The sequence below is a fragment of the Arvicola amphibius genome, chromosome X (genome assembly GCF_903992535.2).
Source record: "Arvicola amphibius chromosome X, mArvAmp1.2, whole genome shotgun sequence".
NCBI lineage: Eukaryota > Metazoa > Chordata > Mammalia > Rodentia > Cricetidae > Arvicola > Arvicola amphibius.
This window is the reverse complement of record NC_052065.1, coordinates 66,790,044-66,800,228: the sequence shown is the minus strand read 5'-3', so window position 1 is coordinate 66,800,228 and position 10,185 is coordinate 66,790,044.

Sequence of the window (10,185 nt, the reverse complement as noted above, 5' to 3'; positions counted from 1 at the left end):
CAGAACCCCCCCCCACCTCATCCTCCCGTCTTTGGCGCCACAAAATCCCACAGCTCAGCCTGTTTGGGCACCAGGGACCTGGAATTGAGTGCACCCAGGCCCGTGGTAGTTCCCCTCTTCATTACCCTGCCTGCAGCAAGGTAGGCCCTGTGTCAGTGAGCTGCTTGGCCTGCAAGGAGACCTGACAGTCTGCCAGAGGATCCATCATTCATTGGGGTAAGTGAATTTAATTCATTGGTGTGAATTGAACTTCTAAAAGAAGACCCAAAGGGGATTATTCAGAGGAACAAATGGGCAGGTGCCAATGCAAGAATTCCTCCAACAATTTGAAAAACAACATGAAAGCACCAGAACCCAGCGAAATTATAACAGGAGGACTTGAACACACTAATCAAGAAGAAGTAGAAAAAATTGACTTTATGAAAGCAATAGAGTCCCTTAAACAGGAAGTGAAAAACTCCCTTAAGGAAATGGATGAGAAGAATAACAAAAAGTTTGAAGAATTGAGTAAATCTGTAAATGATATCCTAGGAAACCAAGAAAAAACAATCAAACAGATAATGGAAACAGTGCAAGACTTGAAAACTGAAATGGAGGCAAGGAAGAAAACACAACCCGAGGGCCAGCTAGATATGGAAAATCTATGTAAACGAACAGAGACTACAGAAAGAAGCATAACCAACAGAATACAAGAGATAGAAGAAAGAATCTCAGATTCTGAAGATATCATAGAGAAAATAAATGCACTGATCAAAGAAAACAGCAAATCCAACAAATTCTCATCACAAAACATTCAGGAAATCTGGGACACAATAAAAAGACCAAACCTAAGAATAATAGGCGTAGAAGAAGGAGAAGAAATACAGCTCAATGGTCCAGAAAATATATTTAATAAAATTATAGAAGAAAACTTCCCAAACTTAAAAAAAGATATTCCTATTAAAGTTCAAGAAGCTTACAGAACAACAAATAGACTGGATCAAAAAAAAAACCATCCCCTCGCCATATTATAATCAAAACACAAAACATACAGAATAAAGAAAGAATATTAAGAGCTGCAAAGGAAAAAGGTCAAGTAACATATAAAGGTAAACCTATCAGACTAACACCTGACTTCTCTATGGAAACCATGAAAGCCAGAAGGTCCTGGATTGATGTTTTGCAGAAACTAAGAGACCATGGATGCAAGCCCAGATTACTATACCCAGCCAAGCTTTCATTCACTATAAATGGAGAAAACAAAATATTCCAGGATAAAAACAAATTTAAACAATACATAGCCACAAATCCAGCCTTACAGAAAGTAATAGAAGGAAATTCACAAACAAAGGAGTCCAGCATTGCTCAAAATAACTCAGACATCTAGCAACCCTTCACCAGCACATCTCAAAGATAGGAAACACACAATCTCTACTACCAAATAAAAAATGACAACCAGAGTTAACATCCACTGGTCATTAATATCACTTAATATCAATGGACTCAATTCACTTATAAAAAGGCACAGGCTAAGAGATTGGATATGAAAACAGGATCCAACATTCTGCTGTTTAGAAGAAACACACCTCAACCACAAAGACAGACATCTACTCAGAGTAAAGGGTTGGGAAAAGGTTTATCAAGCAAATGGACCTAAGAAACAAGCCGGTGTGGCCATACTAATTTCTAACAAAGTTGACTTCAAACTAAAATCAATCAGAAGAGATGGAAAGGGACACTTTATACTCATTACAGGAAAAATCTATCAGAATGAAGTCTCAATCCTGAATATCTCTGCCCCTAATACAAAAGCACCCACTTATATAAAAGAAACATTACTAGAACTCAAGACAGCCATCAAACCAAACACACTGATAGTGGGAGACTTAAACACTCCTCTTTCACCAATGGACAGGTCATTTGGACAGAAACCTAACAGAGAATTAAGAGACTTAATAGAGGTAATGAACCAAATGGACTTAACAGACATCTATAGAACATTCCACCCAAACAGGAAAGAATATACATTCTTCTCAGCGGCTCATGGAACCTTTTTGAAAATTGACCACATACTCGCTAACAAAGCAAACTTCCACAGTTACAAAAACATATTAGTAACAACCTGCACCTTATCGGATCACCATGGATTAAAATTAGAATTCAACAACAATGCTACCCCCAGAAAGCCTACAAACTCATGGAAAATGAACAGTCAACTACTGAACCACAGCTGGGTCAAGGAAGAAATAAAGAAAGAAATTAAAGTCTTTCTTGAATTTAATGAAAATAAAGACACAACATACTCAAACTTATGGGACACTATGAAAGCAGTGCTAAGAGGAAAATTCATAGCACTAAGTGCCCACTTAAAAAAAATGGAGAAAGCACACATTGGAGACTTAACAGCACACCTGAAAGCTTTAGAAAAGAAAGAAGCAGACTCACCTACGAGGAGTAGAAGACTGGAAATTATCAAACTGAGGGCAGAAATCAACAAAATAGAAACACAGAAAACAATCCAAAGAATCAATGAAACATAAGCTGGTTCTTGTCTACTTCCAATATCCAGGAGGATTACTATATCTTTTTTTGGGAGTTCACCTTCTTATTATCTTCTCAAGGATCCCAAATTTATAGGCTCGATGTCCTTTAATTATGGCTAGAAACCGATTATGAGTGAGTACATCCCATGTTCATCTTTTTGGGTCTGGGTTACCTCACTCAGAATAGTGTTTTCTATTTCCATCCATTTGCCTGCAAAATTCAAGATGTCATTGTTTTTTACTGCTGAGTATTATTCTAGCATGTTTATATTCCACAGTTTCTTCATCCATTCTTCCACTGAAGGGCATCTAGGTTGTTTCCAGGATATGGCTATTACAAATAATGCTGCTATGAACATAGATGAGCATATGCTTTTGTAGTATGATTGGGCATCTCTTGGGTAGATTCCCAATAGTGGAATTGCTGGGTCCTGGGGAAGGTTTGTGGGAGCCTTCTCAGCTTGGTCAATCACCTTCCTGGACCTGGGGGGAGTTGGGAGGACCTTGGTCTTAGCATAGAGTAGGGATCCCAGATGGCTCCTTAGCCTTGAGTGGGAGGGGAGAGGAAGGAAGGGGAAGAAGGAGGGGAGGGAAGGGGGAGGAGGAGGGGAGGGAAGGGGGAGGAGGAGGGGAGGAGATGGAAATTTTTAAATATAAAAAAATAAACCATGAGAAAAAAAAGCTGGTTCTTGGAGAAAATCAAAAAGATTGACAAGCCCCTAGCCAAACTAATCAAACGGCAGAGAGAGAACACACAAATTAATAAGATCAGAAATGAAAAAGGGGACATAACCACAGACACAGAGGAAATTCAGAGAATCATTAGATCTTACTACAAAAGCCTGTATGCCACAAAATTGGAAAATGTAAAAGAAATGGACACTTTTTTAGATAAGTACCATATACCAAAGTTAAACCAGGACCAGGTAAATGCTCTAAATAGTCCTGTTAGTCGCAAAGAATTGGAAACTCTTATCAGAAACCTCCCTACCAAAAAGAGCCCAGGACCTGATGGGTTCAATGCGGAATTCTACCAGAACTTCCAAGAAGACCTAATACCTATACTCCTTAAGGTATTTCATAATATAGAAACAGAACAGTATTGCCAAATTCCTTTTATGAAGCTACAATTACCCTGATACCTAAACCACACAAAGACTTAACCAAGAAAGAGAATTACAGGCCAATCTCACTCATGAACATCGATGCAAAAATTCTCAATAAAATACTGGCAAACAGAATCCAAGAACACATTAGAAAAATTATCCACTATGATCAAGTAGGCTTCATCCCAGAGATGCAGGGCTGGTTCAACATATGAAAATCTATCAATGTAATCCATCATATAAATAAACTGAAGGATAAAAACCATATGATCATCTCATTAGATGCTGAAAAAGCATTTGACAAAATTCAGCACCCCTTTATGGTAAAGGTCTTAGAGAGATTAGGGATACAGTGGTCATTCCTAAATATAATAAAGGCTATTTACAGCAAGCCGACAGCTAACATCAAATTAAATGGAGAGAAACTCAAGGCCATCCCACTAAATTCAGGAACGCGACAAGGCTGTCCACTCTCTCCTTATGTCTTCAATATAGTGCTTGAAGTTCTAGCAATAGCAATAAGACAAAACAAGCGGATCAATGGGATTCGAATTGGAAAGGAAGAAATTAAACTTTTGTTATTTGCAGATGATATGATAGTGTACATAAGCGACACGAAAAACTCCACCAAAGAACTCCTACAGCTGATAAACTCCTTTAGTATCGTGGCAGATTACAAGATTAACTCCAAAAAATCAGTCGCCCTCCTATATACAAAGGATAAGGAAGCAGAGACAGAAATCAGAGAAACTTCACCTTTCACGATAGCCACAAATACCATAAAATATCTTGGGGTAACTCTAACCAAGGAAGTGAAAGACCTATTTGACAAGAACTTTAAGTCTTTGAAGAAAGAAATTGAAGAGGATACCAGAAAATGGAAGGATCTCCCTTGCTCTTGGATTGGGAGGATCAACATAGTAAAAATAGCAATACTACCAAAGGCAATCTATAGATTTAATGCAATCCCCTTAAAGATCCCATAAAAATTCTTCACAGATCTTGAGAGGACAATAATCAACTTTATATGGAAGAACAAGAAACCCAGGATAGCCAAAACAATCTTATACAATAAAGGGACTTCTGGAGGCATTACCATCCCGGACTTCAAACTCTATTACAGAGCTACAGTATTGAAAACAACTTGGTATTGGCATAAAAATAGAGAAGTCGACCAATGGAATCGAATAGAAGACCCAGATCTTAACCCACAAACCTATGAACACCTGATTTTTGATAAAGGAGCTAAAAGCACACAATGGAAGAAAGAAAGCATCTTCAACAAATGGTGCTGGCATAACTGGATGTCAATCTGTAGAAGAATGAAAGTAGATCCGTGTCTATCACCATGCACAAAACTCAAGTCCAAATGGATCAAATACCTCAATATCAATCAGAACACACTGAACCTGTTAGAGGAGAAAGTGGGAAGTACTCTATAACATTTGGGCACAGGAGACCGCTTCCTATGTATAGCCCCAGCAGCACAGACATTAAGGGCAACATTGAATAAATGGGACCTCCTGAAGCTGAGCAGCTTCTGTAAAGCAAAGGACACTGTCACTAAGACAAAAAGGCAGCCTACTGACTGGGAAAAGATCTTCACCAACCCCGCAACAGACAAATGTCTGATCTCCAAAATATATAAGGAACTCAAGAGACTAGACTTTAAAATGCTAATGAACCCAATTAAAAAATGGGGCACCGAACTGAACAGAGAATTCTCAAGAGAAGAAGTTCGAATGGCCAAAAGACACTTAAGGGCATGCTCAACCTCCTTATCAATCAGGGAAATGCAAATCAAAACAACGTTGAGATACCATCTTACACCTGTCAGAATGGCTAAAATCAAAAACACCAATGATAGCCTCTGCTGGAGAGGATGTGGAGTAAGGGGTACACTCATCCATTGCTGGTGGGAATGCAAACTTGTGCAACTGCTTTGGAAAGACGTGTGGAGGTTTCTCAGGAAATTTGGGATAAACCTACCCCAGGACCCAGCAATCCCACTCTTGGGAATTTACCCAAGAGATGCCCAATCATATTACAAAAGCATCTGTTCAACTATGTTTATAGCAGCATTATTTGTAATAGGCAGAACCTGGAAACAACCTAGATGCCCTTCAGTGGAAGAATGGATGAAGAAAGTGTGGTATTTATACATATTAGAGTACTACTCGGCGGTAAAAAACGATGACATCTTGAATTTTGCATGCAAATGGAGGGAAATAGAAAATACCATCCTGAGTGAGGTAACCCAGGCCAAAAAAGTTGAACATGGGATGTACTCACTCATAATTGGGTTCTAGCCATAAATAAAGGACATCGAGCCTATAATTCGTAAAAAATCCTAGAGAAGCTATATAAGAAGGTGAACCCAAAGAAAAACATATAGTTATCCTCCTGGATACTGGAAATAGACAAGATTGCCGGACAAAAAATGGGAACATGGGGATGGGGTGGGATGAGGGTGGGGGTGATGGGGAGAGAAAAGTGTGAAGTGGAGGATGGGAAGAGCTTGGGGGAATAGGATGGTTGGGATATAGGAAAAGTGGATATGGGAACAAGGAATTATATATCTTAATTAAGGGAACCATTCTAGGATTGGCAGAGACTTGACTCTAGAGGGGTTCCCAGGTGTCCAGGAAGACGCCCCCAGCTAGGTCCTTGGGCAGCTGAGGAGAGGGTGCCAGAAATGTCCAGATCCTATTGCCATACTCATGAATATCTTGCATATCACCATAGAACCTTCACCTGGCATTGGATGGAGAAAATGACAGAGCCCCACATAGGAGCACCAGACTGAGCTCCCAAGGTCCCGATGAGGAGCAAAAGGAGGGAGATCATGAGCAAGGAAGTCAGGACCGTGAGGAGTGCGTTTACCCATTGAGACTGTGGGACAGATCTAACGGGAGACCACCAAGTCCAGTTGGAATGGGACTGATGGAACAGGGGACCAAACCGGACTCTCTGAATGTGGCTGACGGTGGAGGAGGACTAAGAAACCAAGGACAACGGCAATGAACATGACCTCTACAGCATGGACGGGCTCACTGTGAGCCTTGTCAGTTTGGTTGCTCACCTTCCTGGACTTAGGGGGAGCTGGGAGGACCTTGGACTTAACATAGTGAAGGGAACCCTGATGGCTCTTTGTCTTGGAGAGGGGTGGAGTGGGAGGTATGGGTGGAAGGGAGGGGAGGGAAGGGGGAGGAGGAGGGAAGGAGATGGAAATCTTTAATAAAAAAATAAAATAAAAAAATAAACATTTGTTCATTTTTGTTCCAAAAAAAAAAAAAAAAAAAAGAATAGGCTGCATGCCCAGCAGTAGATAGCCAACAGGAAATGAAGTCAACGGCATTTTTTGAGTTTCCTTGTCTCATATGTAGTGTCAGAGCTTTGGCTTTTTATTGACAATCTTTCTGTGATTTTTATTATATAACATTTATATGTATATATAATGTTCTTTTCATAATATAGAATATGTGATATATATATATATATATTAGTCATTTTGTTCCTTCCCCTGTCTCTTCCAATCCAGCATCCATAATAGTTTTCTTTTTCCTTTCATTCCCTTTTTTCTCTATATCCCACATAGGGATGCAGTGTTTTATGAGTGTACTTCCTTTACTTAGCATTTTTCTAATTCCAATCATTTCCTTGCAAATGATGTAGTAATTTTCTTATGTGTAATTGAATATAATTCAATTGTGTGCATATATTTCATTTTCTCTATTGTGTATCCTTTTGTGGCAACACAAATTGATCCCATTTCTTGTACAATATGCTTTAAAGCTGAGATAAAGGAAAATATAGTTTGTTGAAGTACAGTATCAGCAGAAACATGAGATAATGCAAAGAACTTTCGATTAATATGAAATCCTTGTAGTAATTAGGTCTGAGAACACTTATATACTCTACAAATGAGCTTACTCATTGAAAGGAAGTCAGATAATGCAATTTTGCTTTCTAGAAACAAAATAGAATGATTAACTTTGTCACCTTGATTGGATATGAAATTAAGTAAGAGATATTCATGAGCAGACCTGTGAGCTATTTTACAGGAAAGATTAACCATATAGGCAATGTCCTTCATCTTCAGCCCTCAGAGTGTACTGTTGGGGAATATCGTTTTATGGTGTGTTACATTTGTTTATGTTGCATTTATTTAATTTTGTGAAGCTGTGTTACTGTGCCTGTCTAAAACTCCTGATGGTCTAATAAAGAGCTGAATGGCCAATAATGAGGCAGGATACAGGAATAGGTGGGGCTGTCAACCAGAGAGGATAAAAATGAGGAGAAATTTGGGAAAGCAGGATGAGGGAATAAGAGAAGACAGAGGATGACCTCAGGGGCCAGCCACCCAACTACCCCATTATTCAGACAGACATGGGGTAAGAAGGGAAGAAAAGGTATACAGGAATACAGAATGATAAAATCCACAAGGTCAAAGATGGGATAATTTAAGAAAAGCTGGCACAAAAAAAAGCCAAGCAAAAGCCGGGCATTCATAACCAAGAATAAGCCTCCATGTGTGATTTATTTGACAAATTGGTGGTAACCCTTAAAAGACTAAAGAGCCCAAAGAGTAAGAGCAAAAATAACCAACAACAGTATACAAGTACCTTCCAGGTGACAGCCTAGATACAAAGAAGTGCAAGAGACAAACAGTAGACAAACAGTGGCTGGGCAGCTGTGGTGCACACCTTTAATCCAAGCACTTCAGAGGCAGAGGTAGGCAGACCTCTGTGAGTTCAAGGTCAGCCTGGTCTAGAGGGGTGTGTTCCAGGAGAGCTGAGTTGTTACACAGAGAAACCCTGTCTCAAAAATCAAAAAAAAATGTGTGTGTGTGTGTGTGTGTGTGTGTGAGAGAGAGAGAGAGAGAGAGAGAGAGAGAGAGAGAGAGAGAGAGAGAGAGTGAGGGAGGGAGGGGGGGAGGGAGAGAGAGAGAGAGAGAGAGAGAGAGAGAGAGAGAGACAATGCTGCTTTCAGCCAGCTGCCTTTGTTCCTTGCCGATAAGTGTTCCTACACTGTTGTTGTTGCAACTACTTCATTTTTGGGGGCTCCCAAAGTGAAGATCAGTGTCTCTCCAGGATTTCTTCGGGCCTTCAGTGCAATATTGGGACTGATGAGGCATCTGGCTTCATTGCCTGAATATCTAGCTATGGAATTTTCTGCCTCACCAGTATTTAGACAGACATTTTTGAAACACCCAGATCATCTCCTGAAAGCTACTCCAACAAATCCCCTGTGAAATATATATATATATATATATATTTACTGTGTCAGTTTTGTTTCTCTAGGGAATTGTGATTAATAAACAAGGTAAATAAATATAAATAGAAAAATCAAGAGTGAATTTATTCCTCATACCCACCTTTTTATCATCCATTCAGTTTACATTTTAAAATATATTTCCAGGGAACAATTACCATATTTTTTCTAGAGCATGCTTCTCTTTTGGTATACCTATAGGTGCCATTGTGTGGTCTGGATATCCCCAAACAAGGAGAGAATTTGTGCATTACTCCATTACAGGGAAGTAGTGGTTTTATAAAATGAACTTATAATAAAACAGTAAGTTGGGATTTGTGATTTAGATTATATCCTCAAGGTATGTAACACCTCAATGTCTTTGATATCCATCCAATAAAAGGGAACACATGGTATTTTCCCACATATGTTTATATCTCTTCCGTAATATAAAGAAATTAACTTAGTATGAGTCTTTCCTTGAAGTTTGGCAAAACAATGTCACTGGTTGGGAGTCAGTGAATTGAACACAAAAGGCCCTTCACAAAACCCAGCCATTTTCTTTTAAAAAAAAGAAATATACTTTCAATGTCTTAATTCTACTACCTATAATACGAATGTGAGGAGAAATACTAAAAGAAAACATTTAGACAACTTAAATTTAACAGAGGTTAATTGAGCACAGAATGATTCATGAGTTGGGAAGTACTCAGAACTAGGACAGGCTTGGAGAACTCTGCCAAGAAGTATGAGCAGCTGGATTGTATAGGCTGCTACAGGGGCAAAACAAAGTACGTTATGCGATATAGCTAAAACATTGCCTTTTGCCTTATTTGGATGAAAAGTCCCTAGCTGGAGGACACTGGATATAGTTTCCTTATGTACAATCCTAGGTTGAAGAGCAGTCGTAGCTTGAAGGCCTCTTGGTTAAATTTCTAAAAGAAATGTCTGCGTAGGATTTCTTGCCAAAGTTTGAGTGGGAGGCTATTTACCGGAGCAAGGACAATGAGTCAGTGACTATACCACTGAAGACAAGGAGTGGGACTTGTTGAGAAGAAGGGTCCTGGCTTGAATGGTAGTATCACAAGGGACTCAGAGGTGAAAATGACACAAGTTCATAATGGAAGTGTATATAGAACTGTCAAATAACAAAAAAGAAATAATTTTCCTTTGTGGAAAAACAACATCTGGCATGATTCAGCCCAGAGAAACATCCAAGAAATATTGATGTTCTAAGACAAAAGTCTGAATTCCCAAATACTCCATAAAAAAGCTACCATACTGGTTAAAACTTTTATATGAAT